We start from the raw sequence: 17,500 nt of genomic DNA, 5'->3' as shown, positions 1-17,500 counted from the left end.
ACGTACAAATACTTCAAGTTAAGTAATAATATATCATCGCTATTGACAAATTTTTAAGATCCAAGACACAGTTCTCTCTATATGTTTTAATATTTTTTATGTACTCAAATATATTCAAAGGAAAAAGTACATGGGTGATGCCATAGTCGTGGAAGCGCGTACGCTCACGCTGATCTTCTGACCGCCGGAAGCACGAAACCTCTGATCTGGGCAAAATCGGCAAGCCGAGGAAGAACGGACAGGACACATGCTGGACTGGCGAGAAAGCGTGTTCTTCCGCTCGCGCTAGGCATTTCGATTTCTGACACCTCTTGATTTAAAAAATCAGTTTTTTGATAGTTTTCTCTCTCCACTGGGCTATTCATTTTAGCCACAGTTTTCAATTGGTACGATTTGCTTCCAAATCTTACAGATGCATTTTAAAAAATTTTTCCATCGCTCGGACAGAAGAGTCGATTGCTCAGTGAGTACGAGTATACATACAAAGTGCATACGGGTAACCAACCCCGTAGGGCTTGCCACATATGGGCCATTCGGTCAAAGACACCGACCCGTGGCCACGCTGTGTGGAGAAAAGTCCGTAACGTAAACGGCACGAAACAGTCAGGACCGAAGCCCCGAAGGAGCTCTGAGACAGCTTCTCGACCGAGATCGTAGAATTGGCCCAAAACCCGCTCTGCTCCGTCCGCCTCGCACGGACCGTGTATCTCTTATAGATACCGAACGGCCGGCAAGGACGCCGGCGCCGCCGGCCGAATAGCACGCGCGCTTATGAGTGTAAACCGCCGCGGCAACAGACCGCCCGGCCGTGCTGTTGTAACATAGCGCGTGAACGAACGAAAAAAATTTTTATAGTAAACATTAAAATAAATTACACTACCGTAAACTAGACAAAAAATTACACATTTTTTCCCAATATGAAAATTTTCACAAACTTTTTAAAGTCCCATCGCATCGAGTAAACTTTTTTAATAACGCGTCCGCACGATTCTAAATGCTTAATCCATATGTGAAATCGTTCACTGATCACGAATATCGTATTTAAAAAAATTACAAAAATTTATTTTTCAAAATAATCAAAAAAAACCGAAAAATCACAAGAGTAAAGTACCATTATTTTAAACAACATGTCGTTCTAAATGCTTAATCCCTATGTAAAAAAGTTATTTAAGCAAGAATATGTAATTGAAAAAAATTAGAAAAATTTATTTTAGCCGTAAATCGAAAATAATGGGGACACCGGAGCTGTTCGAAGCGCCGAGACGCGCCGCGTACGGCCGAATATTTTCTAAGTCCCAACGTACCGATCAAGAGTAAAGTACCATTTTCCTACATTAGATTTCGTTCTAAATGCTTAATCCCTATGTAAAAACGTTAGTTAAGCAAGAATATCGTATTTTTAAAAAAATCTAATGATACGATTTTCCAGAAAATTGAAAAAACCGAAAAATGTCAAGAGTAAAGTGCCATTTTCTGACATTAGATTTCGTTCTAAATGCTTAATCCCTATGTAGAAACGTTAGTTAAGCAAGAATATCGTATTTTTAAAAAAATCTAATGATAGGATTTTTCAGAAAATTGAAAAAACCGTAAAATGTCAAGAGTAAAGTGCCCTTATTTTAAACAATGTATCGTTCTAAATGCTTAATCCCTATGTAAAAAAGTTATTTTAGCAGGAATATGTTATTGAAAAAAATTAGAAAAATTTATTTTAGCCGTAAATCGAAAATAATGGGGACACCGGAGCTGTTCGAAGCGCCGAGCGCGCCGCGTACGCCCGAATATTTTCAAAGTCCCAACGTACCGATCAAGAGTAAAGTACCATTTTCCTACATTAGATTTCGTTCTAAATGCTTAATCCCTATGTAAAAACGTTAGTTAAGCAAGAATATCGTATTTTAAAAAAAATCTAATGATAGGATTTTCCAGAAAATTGAAAAAACCGAAAAATGTCAAGAGTAAAGTGCCATTTTCTGACATTAGATTTCGTTCTAAATGCTTAATCCCTATGTAGAAAGGTTAGTTAAGCAAGATTATCGTATTTTTAAAAAAATCTAATGATAGGATTTTTCAGAAAATTGAAAAAACCGTAAAATGTCAAGAGTAAAGTGCCCTTATTTTAAACATTATATCGTTCTAAATGCTTAATCCCTATGTAAAAAAGTTATCTAAGCAAGAATATGTTATTGAATAAAATGAGAAAAATTTATTTTAGCCGTAAATCGAAAATAATGGGTCGAGCGAATCGGTCGATTGCGCCGAGACGCGCTATGATGCAACAGACGAGCGATTGGAACGCCCGAATATTTTCAAAGTCCCAACGTACCGATCAAGAGTAAAGTACCATTTTCCTACATTAGATTTCGTTCTAAATGCTTAATCCCTATGTAAAAACGTTAGTTAAGCAAGAATATCGTATTTTTAAAAAAATCTAATGATAGGATTTTCCAGAAAATTGAAAAAACCGAAAAATGTCAAGAGTAAAGTGCCATTTTCTGACATTAGATTTCGTTCTAAATGCTTAATCCCTATGTAGAAACGTTAGTTAAGCAAGAATATCGTATTTTTAAAAAAATCTAATGATAGGATTTTTCAGAAAATTGAAAAAACCGTAAAATGTCAAGAGTAAAGTGCCCTTACTTTAAACAATGCATCGTTCTAAATGCTTAATCCCTATGTAAAAAAGTTATTTAAGCAGGAATATGTTATTGAAAAAAATTAGAAAAATTTATTTTAGCCGTAAATCGAAAATAATGGATCGAGCGAATCGGTCGATTGCGCCGAGACGCGCTATGATGCAACAGACGAGCGATTGGAACCCCCGAATATTTTCAAAGTCCCAACGTACCGATCAAGAGTAAAGTACCATTTTCCTACATTAGATTTCGTTCTAAATGCTTAATCCCTATGTAAAAACGTTAGTTAAGCAAGAATATCGTATTTTTAAAAAAATCTAATGATACGATTTTCCAGAAAATTGAAAAAACCGAAAAATGTCAAGAGTAAAGTGCCATTTTCTGACATTAGATTTCGTTCTAAATGCTTAATCCCTATGTAGAAACGTTAGTTAAGCAAGAATATCGTATTTTTAAAAAAATCTAATGATAGGATTTTTCAGAAAATTGAAAAAACCGTAAAATGTCAAGAGTAAAGTGCCCTTACTTTAAACAATGTATCGTTCTAAATGCTTAATCCCTATGTAAAAAAGTTATTTAAGCAGGAATATGTTATTGAAAAAAATTAGAAAAATTTATTTTAGCCGTAAATCGAAAATAATGGATCGAGCGAATCGGTCGATTGCGCCGAGACGCGCTATGATGCAACAGACGAGCGATTGGAACCCCCGAATATTTTCAAAGTCCCAACGTACCGATCAAGAGTAAAGTACCATTTTCCTACATTAGATTTCGTTCTAAATGCTTAATCCCTATGTAAAAACGTTAGTTAAGCAAGAATATCGTATTTTTAAAAAAATCTAATGATACGATTTTCCAGAAAATTGAAAAAACCGAAAAATGTCAAGAGTAAAGTGCCATTTTCTGACATTAGATTTCGTTCTAAATGCTTAATCCCTATGTAGAAAGGTTAGTTAAGCAAGATTATCGTATTTTTAAAAAAATCTAATGATAGGATTTTTCAGAAAATTGAAAAAACCGTAAAATGTCAAGAGTAAAGTGCCCTTATTTTAAACATTATATCGTTCTAAATGCTTAATCCCTATGTAAAAAAGTTATCTAAGCAAGAATATGTTATTGAATAAAATGAGAAAAATTTATTTTAGCCGTAAATCGAAAATAATGGGTCGAGCGAATCGGTCGATTGCGCCGAGACGCGCTATGATGCAACAGACGAGCGATTGGAACGCCCGAATATTTTCAAAGTCCCAACGTACCGATCAAGAGTAAAGTACCATTTTCCTACATTAGATTTCGTTCTAAATGCTTAATCCCTATGTAAAAACGTTAGTTAAGCAAGAATATCGTATTTTTAAAAAAATCTAATGATAGGATTTTCCAGAAAATTGAAAAAACCGAAAAATGTCAAGAGTAAAGTGCCATTTTCTGACATTAGATTTCGTTCTAAATGCTTAATCCCTATGTAGAAACGTTAGTTAAGCAAGAATATCGTATTTTTAAAAAAATCTAATGATAGGATTTTTCAGAAAATTGAAAAAACCGTAAAATGTCAAGAGTAAAGTGCCCTTACTTTAAACAATGCATCGTTCTAAATGCTTAATCCCTATGTAAAAAAGTTATTTAAGCAGGAATATGTTATTGAAAAAAATTAGAAAAATTTATTTTAGCCGTAAATCGAAAATAATGGATCGAGCGAATCGGTCGATTGCGCCGAGACGCGCTATGATGCAACAGACGAGCGATTGGAACCCCCGAATATTTTCAAAGTCCCAACGTACCGATCAAGAGTAAAGTACCATTTTCCTACATTAGATTTCGTTCTAAATGCTTAATCCCTATGTAAAAACGTTAGTTAAGCAAGAATATCGTATTTTTAAAAAAATCTAATGATACGATTTTCCAGAAAATTGAAAAAACCGAAAAATGTCAAGAGTAAAGTGCCATTTTCTGACATTAGATTTCGTTCTAAATGCTTAATCCCTATGTAGAAACGTTAGTTAAGCAAGAATATCGTATTTTTAAAAAAATCTAATGATAGGATTTTTCAGAAAATTGAAAAAACCGTAAAATGTCAAGAGTAAAGTGCCCTTACTTTAAACAATGTATCGTTCTAAATGCTTAATCCCTATGTAAAAAAGTTATTTAAGCAGGAATATGTTATTGAAAAAAATTAGAAAAATTTATTTTAGCCGTAAATCGAAAATAATGGATCGAGCGAATCGGTCGATTGCGCCGAGACGCGCTATGATGCAACAGACGAGCGATTGGAACCCCCGAATATTTTCAAAGTCCCAACGTACCGATCAAGAGTAAAGTACCATTTTCCTACATTAGATTTCGTTCTAAATGCTTAATCCCTATGTAAAAACGTTAGTTAAGCAAGAATATCGTATTTTTAAAAAAATCTAATGATACGATTTTCCAGAAAATTGAAAAAACCGAAAAATGTCAAGAGTAAAGTGCCATTTTCTGACATTAGATTTCGTTCTAAATGCTTAATCCCTATGTAGAAAGGTTAGTTAAGCAAGATTATCGTATTTTTAAAAAAATCTAATGATAGGATTTTTCAGAAAATTGAAAAAACCGTAAAATGTCAAGAGTAAAGTGCCCTTATTTTAAACATTATATCGTTCTAAATGCTTAATCCCTATGTAAAAAAGTTATCTAAGCAAGAATATGTTATTGAATAAAATGAGAAAAATTTATTTTAGCCGTAAATCGAAAATAATGGGTCGAGCGAATCGGTCGATTGCGCCGAGACGCGCTATGATGCAACAGACGAGCGATTGGAACGCCCGAATATTTTCAAAGTCCCAACGTACCGATCAAGAGTAAAGTACCATTTTCCTACATTAGATTTCGTTCTAAATGCTTAATCCCTATGTAAAAACGTTAGTTAAGCAAGAATATCGTATTTTTAAAAAAATCTAATGATAGGATTTTCCAGAAAATTGAAAAAACCGAAAAATGTCAAGAGTAAAGTGCCATTTTCTGACATTAGATTTCGTTCTAAATGCTTAATCCCTATGTAGAAACGTTAGTTAAGCAAGAATATCGTATTTTTAAAAAAATCTAATGATAGGATTTTTCAGAAAATTGAAAAAACCGTAAAATGTCAAGAGTAAAGTGCCCTTACTTTAAACAATGCATCGTTCTAAATGCTTAATCCCTATGTAAAAAAGTTATTTAAGCAGGAATATGTTATTGAAAAAAATTAGAAAAATTTATTTTAGCCGTAAATCGAAAATAATGGATCGAGCGAATCGGTCGATTGCGCCGAGACGCGCTATGATGCAACAGACGAGCGATTGGAACCCCCGAATATTTTCAAAGTCCCAACGTACCGATCAAGAGTAAAGTACCATTTTCCTACATTAGATTTCGTTCTAAATGCTTAATCCCTATGTAAAAACGTTAGTTAAGCAAGAATATCGTATTTTTAAAAAAATCTAATGATACGATTTTCCAGAAAATTGAAAAAACCGAAAAATGTCAAGAGTAAAGTGCCATTTTCTGACATTAGATTTCGTTCTAAATGCTTAATCCCTATGTAGAAACGTTAGTTAAGCAAGAATATCGTATTTTTAAAAAAATCTAATGATAGGATTTTTCAGAAAATTGAAAAAACCGTAAAATGTCAAGAGTAAAGTGCCCTTACTTTAAACAATGTATCGTTCTAAATGCTTAATCCCTATGTAAAAAAGTTATTTAAGCAGGAATATGTTATTGAAAAAAATTAGAAAAATTTATTTTAGCCGTAAATCGAAAATAATGGATCGAGCGAATCGGTCGATTGCGCCGAGACGCGCTATGATGCAACAGACGAGCGATTGGAACCCCCGAATATTTTCAAAGTCCCAACGTACCGATCAAGAGTAAAGTACCATTTTCCTACATTAGATTTCGTTCTAAATGCTTAATCCCTATGTAAAAACGTTAGTTAAGCAAGAATATCGTATTTTTAAAAAAATCTAATGATACGATTTTCCAGAAAATTGAAAAAACCGAAAAATGTCAAGAGTAAAGTGCCATTTTCTGACATTAGATTTCGTTCTAAATGCTTAATCCCTATGTAGAAACGTTAGTTAAGCAAGAATATCGTATTTTTAAAAAAATCTAATGATAGGATTTTTCAGAAAATTGAAAAAACCGTAAAATGTCAAGAGTAAAGTGCCCTTATTTTAAACAATGTATCGTTCTAAATGCTTAATCCCTATGTAAAAAAGTTATTTTAGCAGGAATATGTTATTGAAAAAAATTAGAAAAATTTATTTTAGCCGTAAATCGAAAATAATGAGGACACCGGAGCTGTTCGAAGCGCCGAGCGCGCCGCGTACGCCCGAATATTTTCAAAGTCCCAACGTACCGATCAAGAGTAAAGTACCATTTTCCTACATTAGATTTCGTTCTAAATGCTTAATCCCTATGTAAAAACGTTAGTTAAGCAAGAATATCGTATTTTAAAAAAAATCTAATGATAGGATTTTCCAGAAAATTGAAAAAACCGAAAAATGTCAAGAGTAAAGTGCCATTTTCTGACATTAGATTTCGTTCTAAATGCTTAATCCCTATGTAGAAAGGTTAGTTAAGCAAGATTATCGTATTTTTAAAAAAATCTAATGATAGGATTTTTCAGAAAATTGAAAAAACCGTAAAATGTCAAGAGTAAAGTGCCCTTATTTTAAACATTATATCGTTCTAAATGCTTAATCCCTATGTAAAAAAGTTATCTAAGCAAGAATATGTTATTGAATAAAATGAGAAAAATTTATTTTAGCCGTAAATCGAAAATAATGGGTCGAGCGAATCGGTCGATTGCGCCGAGACGCGCTATGATGCAACAGACGAGCGATTGGAACGCCCGAATATTTTCAAAGTCCCAACGTACCGATCAAGAGTAAAGTACCATTTTCCTACATTAGATTTCGTTCTAAATGCTTAATCCCTATGTAAAAACGTTAGTTAAGCAAGAATATCGTATTTTTAAAAAAATCTAATGATAGGATTTTCCAGAAAATTGAAAAAACCGAGAAATGTCAAGAGTAAAGTGCCATTTTCTGACATTAGATTTCGTTCTAAATGCTTAATCCCTATGTAGAAACGTTAGTTAAGCAAGAATATCGTATTTTTAAAAAAATCTAATGATAGGATTTTTCAGAAAATTGAAAAAACCGTAAAATGTCAAGAGTAAAGTGCCCTTACTTTAAACAATGCATCGTTCTAAATGCTTAATCCCTATGTAAAAAAGTTATTTAAGCAGGAATATGTTATTGAAAAAAATTAGAAAAATTTATTTTAGCCGTAAATCGAAAATAATGGATCGAGCGAATCGGTCGATTGCGCCGAGACGCGCTATGATGCAACAGACGAGCGATTGGAACCCCCGAATATTTTCAAAGTCCCAACGTACCGATCAAGAGTAAAGTACCATTTTCCTACATTAGATTTCGTTCTAAATGCTTAATCCCTATGTAAAAACGTTAGTTAAGCAAGAATATCGTATTTTTAAAAAAATCTAATGATACGATTTTCCAGAAAATTGAAAAAACCGAAAAATGTCAAGAGTAAAGTGCCATTTTCTGACATTAGATTTCGTTCTAAATGCTTAATCCCTATGTAGAAACGTTAGTTAAGCAAGAATATCGAATTTTTAAAAAAATCTAATGATAGGATTTTTCAGAAAATTGAAAAAACCGTAAAATGTCAAGAGTAAAGTGCCCTTACTTTAAACAATGTATCGTTCTAAATGCTTAATCCCTATGTAAAAAAGTTATTTAAGCAGGAATATGTTATTGAAAAAAATTAGAAAAATTTATTTTAGCCGTAAATCGAAAATAATGGGGACACCGGAGCTGTTCGAAGCGCCGAGCGCGCCGCGTACGCCCGAATATTTTCAAAGTCCCAACGTACCGATCAAGAGTAAAGTACCATTTTCCTACATTAGATTTCGTTCTAAATGCTTAATCCCTATGTAAAAACGTTAGTTAAGCAAGAATATCGTATTTTTAAAAAAATCTAATGATAGGATTTTCCAGAAAATTGAAAAAACCGAAAAATGTCAAGAGTAAAGTGCCATTTTCTGACATTAGATTTCGTTCTAAATGCTTAATCCCTATGTAGAAACGTTAGTTAAGCAAGAATATCGTATTTTTAAAAAAATCTAATGATAGGATTTTTCAGAAAATTGAAAAAACCGTAAAATGTCAAGAGTAAAGTGCCCTTATTTTAAACAATGTATCGTTCTAAATGCTTAATCCCTATGTAAAAAAGTTATTTAAGCAGGAATATGTTATTGAAAAAAATTAAAAAAATTTATTTTAGCCGTAAATCGAAAATAATGGATCGAGCGAATCGGTCGATTGCGCCGAGACGCGCTATGATGCAACAGACGAGCGATTGGAACGCCCGAATATTTTCAAAGTCCCAACGTACCGATCAAGAGTAAAGTGCCATTTTCTGACATTAGATTTCGTTCTAAATGCTTAATCCCTATGTAGAAACGTTAGTTAAGCAAGAATATCGTATTTTTAAAAAAATCTAATGATAGGATTTTTCAGAAAATTGAAAAAACCGTAAAATGTCAAGAGTAAAGTGCCCTTATTTTAAACAATGTATCGTTCTAAATGCTTAATCCCTATGTAAAAAAGTTATTTAAGCAGGAATATGTTATTGAAAAAAATTAGAAAAATTTATTTTAGCCGTAAATCGATAATAATGGATCGAGCGAATCGCTCGATTGCGCCGAGACGCGCTATGATGCAACAGACGAGCGATTGGAACGCCCGAATATTTTCAAAGTCCCAACGTACCGATCAAGAGTAAAGTACCATTTTCCTACATTAGATTTCGTTCTAAATGCTTAATCCCTATGTAGAAACGTTAGTTAAGCAAGAATATCGTATTTTTAAAAAAATCTAATGATAGGATTTTCCAGAAAATTGAAAAAACCGAAAAATGTCAAGAGTAAAGTGCCATTTTCTGACATTAGATTTCGTTCTAAATGCTTAATCCCTATGTAGAAACGTTAGTTAAGCAAGAATATCGTATTTTTAAAAAAATCTAATGATAGGATTTTTCAGAAGATTGAAAAAACCGTAAAATGTCAAGAGTAAAGTGCCCTTATTTTAAACAATGTATCGTTCTAAATGCTTAATCCCTATGTAAAAAAGTTATTTAAGCAGGAATATGTTATTGAAAAAAATTAGAAAAATTTATTTTAGCCGTAAATCGAAAATAATGGATCGAGCGAATCGGTCGATTGCGCCGAGACGCGCTATGATGCAACAGACGAGCGATTGGAACGCCCGAATATTTTCAAAGTCCCAACGTACCGATCAAGAGTAAAGTACCATTTTCCTACATTAGATTTCGTTCTAAATGCTTAATCCCTATGTAAAAACGTTAGTTAAGCAAGAATATCGTATTTTTAAAAAAATCTAATGATAGGATTTTCCAGAAAAATGAAAAAACCGAAAAATGTCAAGAGTAAAGTGCCATTTTCTGACATTAGATTTCGTTCTAAATGCTTAATCCCTATGTAGAAACGTTAGTTAAGCAAGAATATCGTATTTTTAAAAAAATCTAATGATAGGATTTTTCAGAAAATTGAAAAAACCGTAAAATGTCAAGAGTAAAGTGCCCTTATTTTAAACAATGTATCGTTCTAAATGCTTAATCCCTATGTAAAAAAGTTATTTAAGCAGGAATATGTTATTGAAAAAAATTAGAAAAATTTATTTTAGCCGTAAATCGAAAATAATGGATCGAGCGAATCGGTCGATTGCGCCGAGACGCGCTATGATGCAACAGACGAGCGATTGGAACCCCCGAATATTTTCAAAGTCCCAACGTACCGATCAAGAGTAAAGTACCATTTTCCTACATTAGATTTCGTTCTAAATGCTTAATCCCTATGTAAAAACGTTAGTTAAGCAAGAATATCGTATTTTAAAAAAAATCTAATGATAGGATTTTCCAGAAAAATGAAAAAACCGAAAAATGTCAAGAGTAAAGTGCCATTTTCTGACATTAGATTTCGTTCTAAATGCTTAATCCCTATGTAGAAACGTTAGTTAAGCAAGAATATCGTATTTTTAAAAAAATCTAATGATAGGATTTTCCAGAAAATTGAAAAAACCGAAAAATGTCAAGAGTAAAGTGCCCTTATTTTAAACATTATATCGTTCTAAATGCTTAATCCCTATGTAAAAAAGTTATCTAAGCAAGAATATGTTATTGAATAAAATGAGAAAAATTTATTTTAGCCGTAAATCGAAAATAATGGGTCGAGCGAATCGCTCGATTGCGCCGAGACGCGCTATGATGCAACAGACGAGCGATTGGAACGCCCGAATATTTTCAAAGTCCCAACGTACCGATCAAGAGTAAAGTACCATTTTCCTACATTAGATTTCGTTCTAAATGCTTAATCCCTATGTAGAAACGTTAGTTAAGCAAGAATATCGTATTTTTAAAAAAATCTAATGATAGGATTTTCCAGAAAATTGAAAAAACCGAAAAATGTCAAGAGTAAAGTGCCATTTTCTGACATTAGATTTCGTTCTAAATGCTTAATCCCTATGTAGAAACGTTAGTTAAGCAAGAATATCGTATTTTTAAAAAAATCTAATGATAGGATTTTTCAGAAAATTGAAAAAACCGTAAAATGTCAAGAGTAAAGTGCCCTTACTTTAAACAATGCATCGTTCTAAATGCTTAATCCCTATGTAAAAACGTTAGTTAAGCAAGAATATCGTATTTTTAAAAAAATCTAATGATAGGATTTTCCAGAAAATTGAAAAAACCGAAAAATGTCAAGAGTAAAGTGCCATTTTCTGACATTAGATTTCGTTCTAAATGCTTAATCCCTATGTAGAAACGTTAGTTAAGCAAGAATATCGTATTTTTAAAAAAATCTAATGATAGGATTTTTCAGAAAATTGAAAAAACCGTAAAATGTCAAGAGTAAAGTGCCCTTATTTTAAACAATGTATCGTTCTAAATGCTTAATCCCTATGTAAAAAAGTTATTTAAGCAGGAATATGTTATTGAAAAAAATTAGAAAAATTTATTTTAGCCGTAAATCGAAAATAATGGATCGAGCGAATCGCTCGATTGCGCCGAGACGCGCTATGATGCAACAGACGAGCGATTGGAACGCCCGAATATTTTCAAAGTCCCAACGTACCGATCAAGAGTAAAGTACCATTTTCCTACATTAGATTTCGTTCTAAATGCTTAATCCCTATGTAGAAACGTTAGTTAAGCAAGAATATCGTATTTTTAAAAAAATCTAATGATAGGATTTTCCAGAAAATTGAAAAAACCGAAAAATGTCAAGAGTAAAGTGCCATTTTCTGACATTAGATTTCGTTCTAAATGCTTAATCCCTATGTAGAAACGTTAGTTAAGCAAGAATATCGTATTTTTAAAAAAATCTAATGATAGGATTTTTCAGAAGATTGAAAAAACCGTAAAATGTCAAGAGTAAAGTGCCCTTATTTTAAACAATGTATCGTTCTAAATGCTTAATCCCTATGTAAAAAAGTTATTTAAGCAGGAATATGTTATTGAAAAAAATTAGAAAAATTTATTTTAGCCGTAAATCGAAAAGAAGTCTGTTCGTTTCTCTGTCTCTCTCGCGCGATCGAACTATCGATGTTTCCCGACAAACTATTGGAAGTTTAATTAAATTTTATACATGAAATTACTCGTTTTGATCCCCGCTACACAGCCGTATACTTTTTATAATTTTGTGGAATCGGGAACCTTGAAATATTTAACATAACGCGGATCGACTGTCTCTGTCTCTTTCTAGATCGGAAGAATCGATGTTTCCCGGCAAACTATTGGGAGTTTAATTAAACTTTATACATGAAATTACTCGTTCTGATCCCCGCTACACAGCCGTATACTTTTTATAATTTTGTGGAATCGGGAACCTCGAAATATTTATCATAACGCGGATCGACTGTCTCTGTCTCTTTCTAGATCGGAAGAATCGATGTTTCCCGGCAAACTATTGGGAGTTTAATTAAACTTTATACATGAAATTACTCGTTTTGGTCCCCGCTACACAGCCGTATACTTTTTATAATTTTGTGGAATCGGGAACCTCGAAATATTTATCATAACGCGGATCGACTGTCTCTGTCTCTTTCTAGATCGGAAGAATCGATGTTTCCCGGCAAACTATTGGGAGTTTAATTAAACTTTATACATGAAATTACTCGTTCTGATCCCCGCTACACAGCCGTATACTTTTTATAATTTTGTGGAATCGGGAACCTTGAAATATTTAACATAACGCGGATCGACTGTCTCTGTCTCTTTCTAGATCGGAAGAATCGATGTTTCCCGGCAAACTATTGGGAGTTTAATTAAACTTTATACATGAAATTACTCGTTCTGATCCCCGCTACACAGCCGTATACTTTTTATAATTTTGTGGAATCGGGAACCTCGAAATATTTATCATAACGCGGATCGACTGTCTCTGTCTCTTTCTAGATCGGAATAATCGATGTTTCCCGGCAAACTATTGGGAGTTTAATTAAACTTTATACATGAAATTACTCGTTTTGGTCCCCGCTACACAGCCGTATACTTTTTATAATTTTATGGAATCGGGAACCTTGAAATATTTAACATAACGCGGATCGACTGTCTCTGTCTCTTTCTAGATCGGAATAATCGATGTTTCCCGGCAAACTATTGGGAGATTAATTAAACTTTATACACGAAATTACTCGTTTTGATCCCCGCTACACAGCCGTATACTTTTTATAATTTTGTGGAATCGGTAACCTTGAGATATTTAACATAACGCGGATCGACTGTCTCTGTCTCTTTCTAGATCGGAATTATCGATGTTTCCCGGCAAAGTAATGGGAGATTAATTAAACTTTATACACGAAATTACTCGTTTTGATCCCCGCTACACAGCCGTATACTTTTTATAATTTTGTGGAATCGGGAACCTTGAAATATTTAACATAACGCGGATCGACTGTCTCTGTCTCTTTCTAGATCGGAAGAATCGATGTTTCCCGGCAAACTATTGGGAGTTTAATTAAACTTTATACATGAAATTACTCGTTTTGGTCCCCGCTACACAGCCGTATACTTTTTATAATTTTGTGGAATCGGGAACCTCGAAATATTTATCATAACGCGGATCGACTGTCTCTGTCTCTTTCTAGATCGGAAGAATCGATGTTTCCCGGCAAACTATTGGGAGTTTAATTAAACTTTATACATGAAATTACTCGTTCTGATCCCCGCTACACAGCCGTATACTTTTTATAATTTTGTGGAATCGGGAACCTTGAAATATTTAACATAACGCGGATCGACTGTCTCTGTCTCTTTCTAGATCGGAATAATCGATGTTTCCCGGCAAACTAATGGGATATTAATTAAACTTTATACACGAAATTACTCGTTTTGATCCCTGCTACACAGCCGTATACTTTTTATAATTTTGTGGAATCGGGAACCTTGAAATATTTAACATAACGCGGATCGACTGTCTCTGTCTCTTTCTAGATCGGAATAATCGATGTTTCCCGGCAAACTAATGGGATATTAATTAAACTTTATACATGAAATTACTCGTTTTGGTCCCCGCTACACAGCCGTATACTTTTTATAATTTTATGGAATCGGGAACCTTGAAATATTTAACATAACGCGGATCGACTGTCTCTGTCTCTTTCTAGATCGGAATAATCGATGTTTCCCGGCAAACTATTGGGAGATTAATTAAACTTTATACACGAAATTACTCGTTTTGATCCCCGCTACACAGCCGTATACTTTTTATAATTTTGTGGAATCGGTAACCTGGAGATATTTAACATAACGCGGATCGTCTATCTCTGTCTCTTTCTAGATCGGAATAATCGATGTTTCCCGGCAAAGTAATGGGAGATTAATTAAACTTTATACACGAAATTACTCGTTTTGATCCCCGCTACACAGCCGTATACTTTTTATAATTTTGTGGAATCGGGAACCTTGAAATATTTAACATAACGCGGATCGACTGTCTCTGTCTCTTTCTAGATCGGAATAATCGATGTTTCCCGGCAAACTATTGGGAGTTTAATTAAACTTTATACATGAAATTACTCGTTTTGATCCCCGCTACACAGCCGTATACTTTTTATAATTTTGTGGAATCGGGAACCTTGAGATATTTAACATAACGCGGATCGACTGTCTCTGTCTCTTTCTAGATCGGAATAATCGATGTTTCCCGGCAAACTAATGGGAGTTTAATTAAACTTTATACACGAAATTACTCGTTTTGATCCCCGCTACACAGCCGTATACTTTTTATAATTTTGTGGAATCGGGAACCTTGAAATATTTAACATAACGCGGATCGACTGTCTCTGTCTCTTTCTAGATCGGAAGAATCGATGTTTCCCGGCAAACTATTGGGAGTTTAATTAAACTTTATACATGAAATTACTCGTTTTGGTCCCCGCTACACAGCCGTATACTTTTTATAATTTTGTGGAATCGGGAACCTCGAAATATTTATCATAACGCGGATCGACTGTCTCTGTCTCTTTCTAGATCGGAAGAATCGATGTTTCCCGGCAAACTATTGGGAGTTTAATTAAACTTTATACATGAAATTACTCGTTCTGATCCCCGCTACACAGCCGTATACTTTTTATAATTTTGTGGAATCGGGAACCTTGAAATATTTAACATAACGCGGATCGACTGTCTCTGTCTCTTTCTAGATCGGAATAATCGATGTTTCCCGGCAAACTAATGGGATATTAATTAAACTTTATACACGAAATTACTCGTTTTGATCCCTGCTACACAGCCGTATACTTTTTATAATTTTGTGGAATCGGGAACCTTGAAATATTTAACATAACGCGGATCGACTGTCTCTGTCTCTTTCTAGATCGGAATAATCGATGTTTCCCGGCAAACTAATGGGATATTAATTAAACTTTATACATGAAATTACTCGTTTTGGTCCCCGCTACACAGCCGTATACTTTTTATAATTTTATGGAATCGGGAACCTTGAAATATTTAACATAACGCGGATCGACTGTCTCTGTCTCTTTCTAGATCGGAATAATCGATGTTTCCCGGCAAACTATTGGGAGATTAATTAAACTTTATACACGAAATTACTCGTTTTGATCCCCGCTACACAGCCGTATACTTTTTATAATTTTGTGGAATCGGTAACCTGGAGATATTTAACATAACGCGGATCGTCTATCTCTGTCTCTTTCTAGATCGGAATAATCGATGTTTCCCGGCAAAGTAATGGGAGATTAATTAAACTTTATACACGAAATTACTCGTTTTGATCCCCGCTACACAGCCGTATACTTTTTATAATTTTGTGGAATCGGGAACCTTGAAATATTTAACATAACGCGGATCGACTGTCTCTGTCTCTTTCTAGATCGGAATAATCGATGTTTCCCGGCAAACTATTGGGAGTTTAATTAAACTTTATACATGAAATTACTCGTTTTGATCCCCGCTACACAGCCGTATACTTTTTATAATTTTGTGGAATCGGGAACCTTGAGATATTTAACATAACGCGGATCGACTGTCTCTGTCTCTTTCTAGATCGGAATAATCGATGTTTCCCGGCAAACTAATGGGAGTTTAATTAAACTTTATACACGAAATTACTCGTTTTGATCCCCGCTACACAGCCGTATACTTTTTATAATTTTGTGGAATCGGGAACCTTGAGATATTTAACATAACGCGGATCGACTGTCTCTGTCTCTTTCTAGATCGGAATTATCGATGTTTCCCGGCAAAGTAATGGGAGATTAATTAAACTTTATACACGAAATTACTCGTTTTGATCCCCGCTACACAGCCGTATACTTTTTATAATTTTGTGGAATCGGGAACCTTGAAATATTTAACATAACGCGGATCGACTGTCTCTGTCTCTTTCTAGATCGGAAGAATCGATGTTTCCCGGCAAACTATTGGGAGTTTAATTAAACTTTATACATGAAATTACTCGTTTTGGTCCCCGCTACACAGCCGTATACTTTTTATAATTTTGTGGAATCGGGAACCTCGAAATATTTATCATAACGCGGATCGACTGTCTCTGTCTCTTTCTAGATCGGAAGAATCGATGTTTCCCGGCAAACTATTGGGAGTTTAATTAAACTTTATACATGAAATTACTCGTTCTGATCCCCGCTACACAGCCGTATACTTTTTATAATTTTGTGGAATCGGGAACCTTGAAATATTTAACATAACGCGGATCGACTGTCTCTGTCTCTTTCTAGATCGGAATAATCGATGTTTCCCGGCAAACTATTGGGAGATTAATTAAACTTTATACATGAAATTACTCGTTTTGATCCCCGCTACACAGCCGTATACTTTTTATAATTTTGTGGAATCGGTAACCTTGAAATATTTAACATAACGCGGATCGTCTATCTCTGTCTCTTTCTAGATCGGAAGAATCGATGTTTCCCGGCAAACTAATGGGAGTTTAATTAAACTTTATGCATCAAATCATTCAGTTTGACTCCTGCAACACAACCAAACACTCTCTGTAATTTTCTGAACTGAAAAACCACTGAAATTGCGCTCGAAATGCGGAGCGACGGGTCGACGCGTCTGCACTGTGCGACAGCTAGTCAAAACGTCCGAACAGCGTATTGTTTTCGATCTCTTGGTATAATATTCGTATTCCTTGCTGTGTATAGCTTCCGATCGATTATTGCAATGGTCAAAGTTCCAGCGGCGTAATGCTTTCCATAAGATTACATTAATATAACCAGCGGCATATTGCTTTCTATCTTGTAATGAAAATTTTATAACCAAGT

This window comes from Megalopta genalis, unplaced genomic scaffold (genome assembly GCF_051020955.1).
Source record: "Megalopta genalis isolate 19385.01 unplaced genomic scaffold, iyMegGena1_principal scaffold0155, whole genome shotgun sequence".
Taxonomy (NCBI): domain Eukaryota; kingdom Metazoa; phylum Arthropoda; class Insecta; order Hymenoptera; family Halictidae; genus Megalopta; species Megalopta genalis.
Note: the sequence above shows the minus strand (reverse complement) of the source record.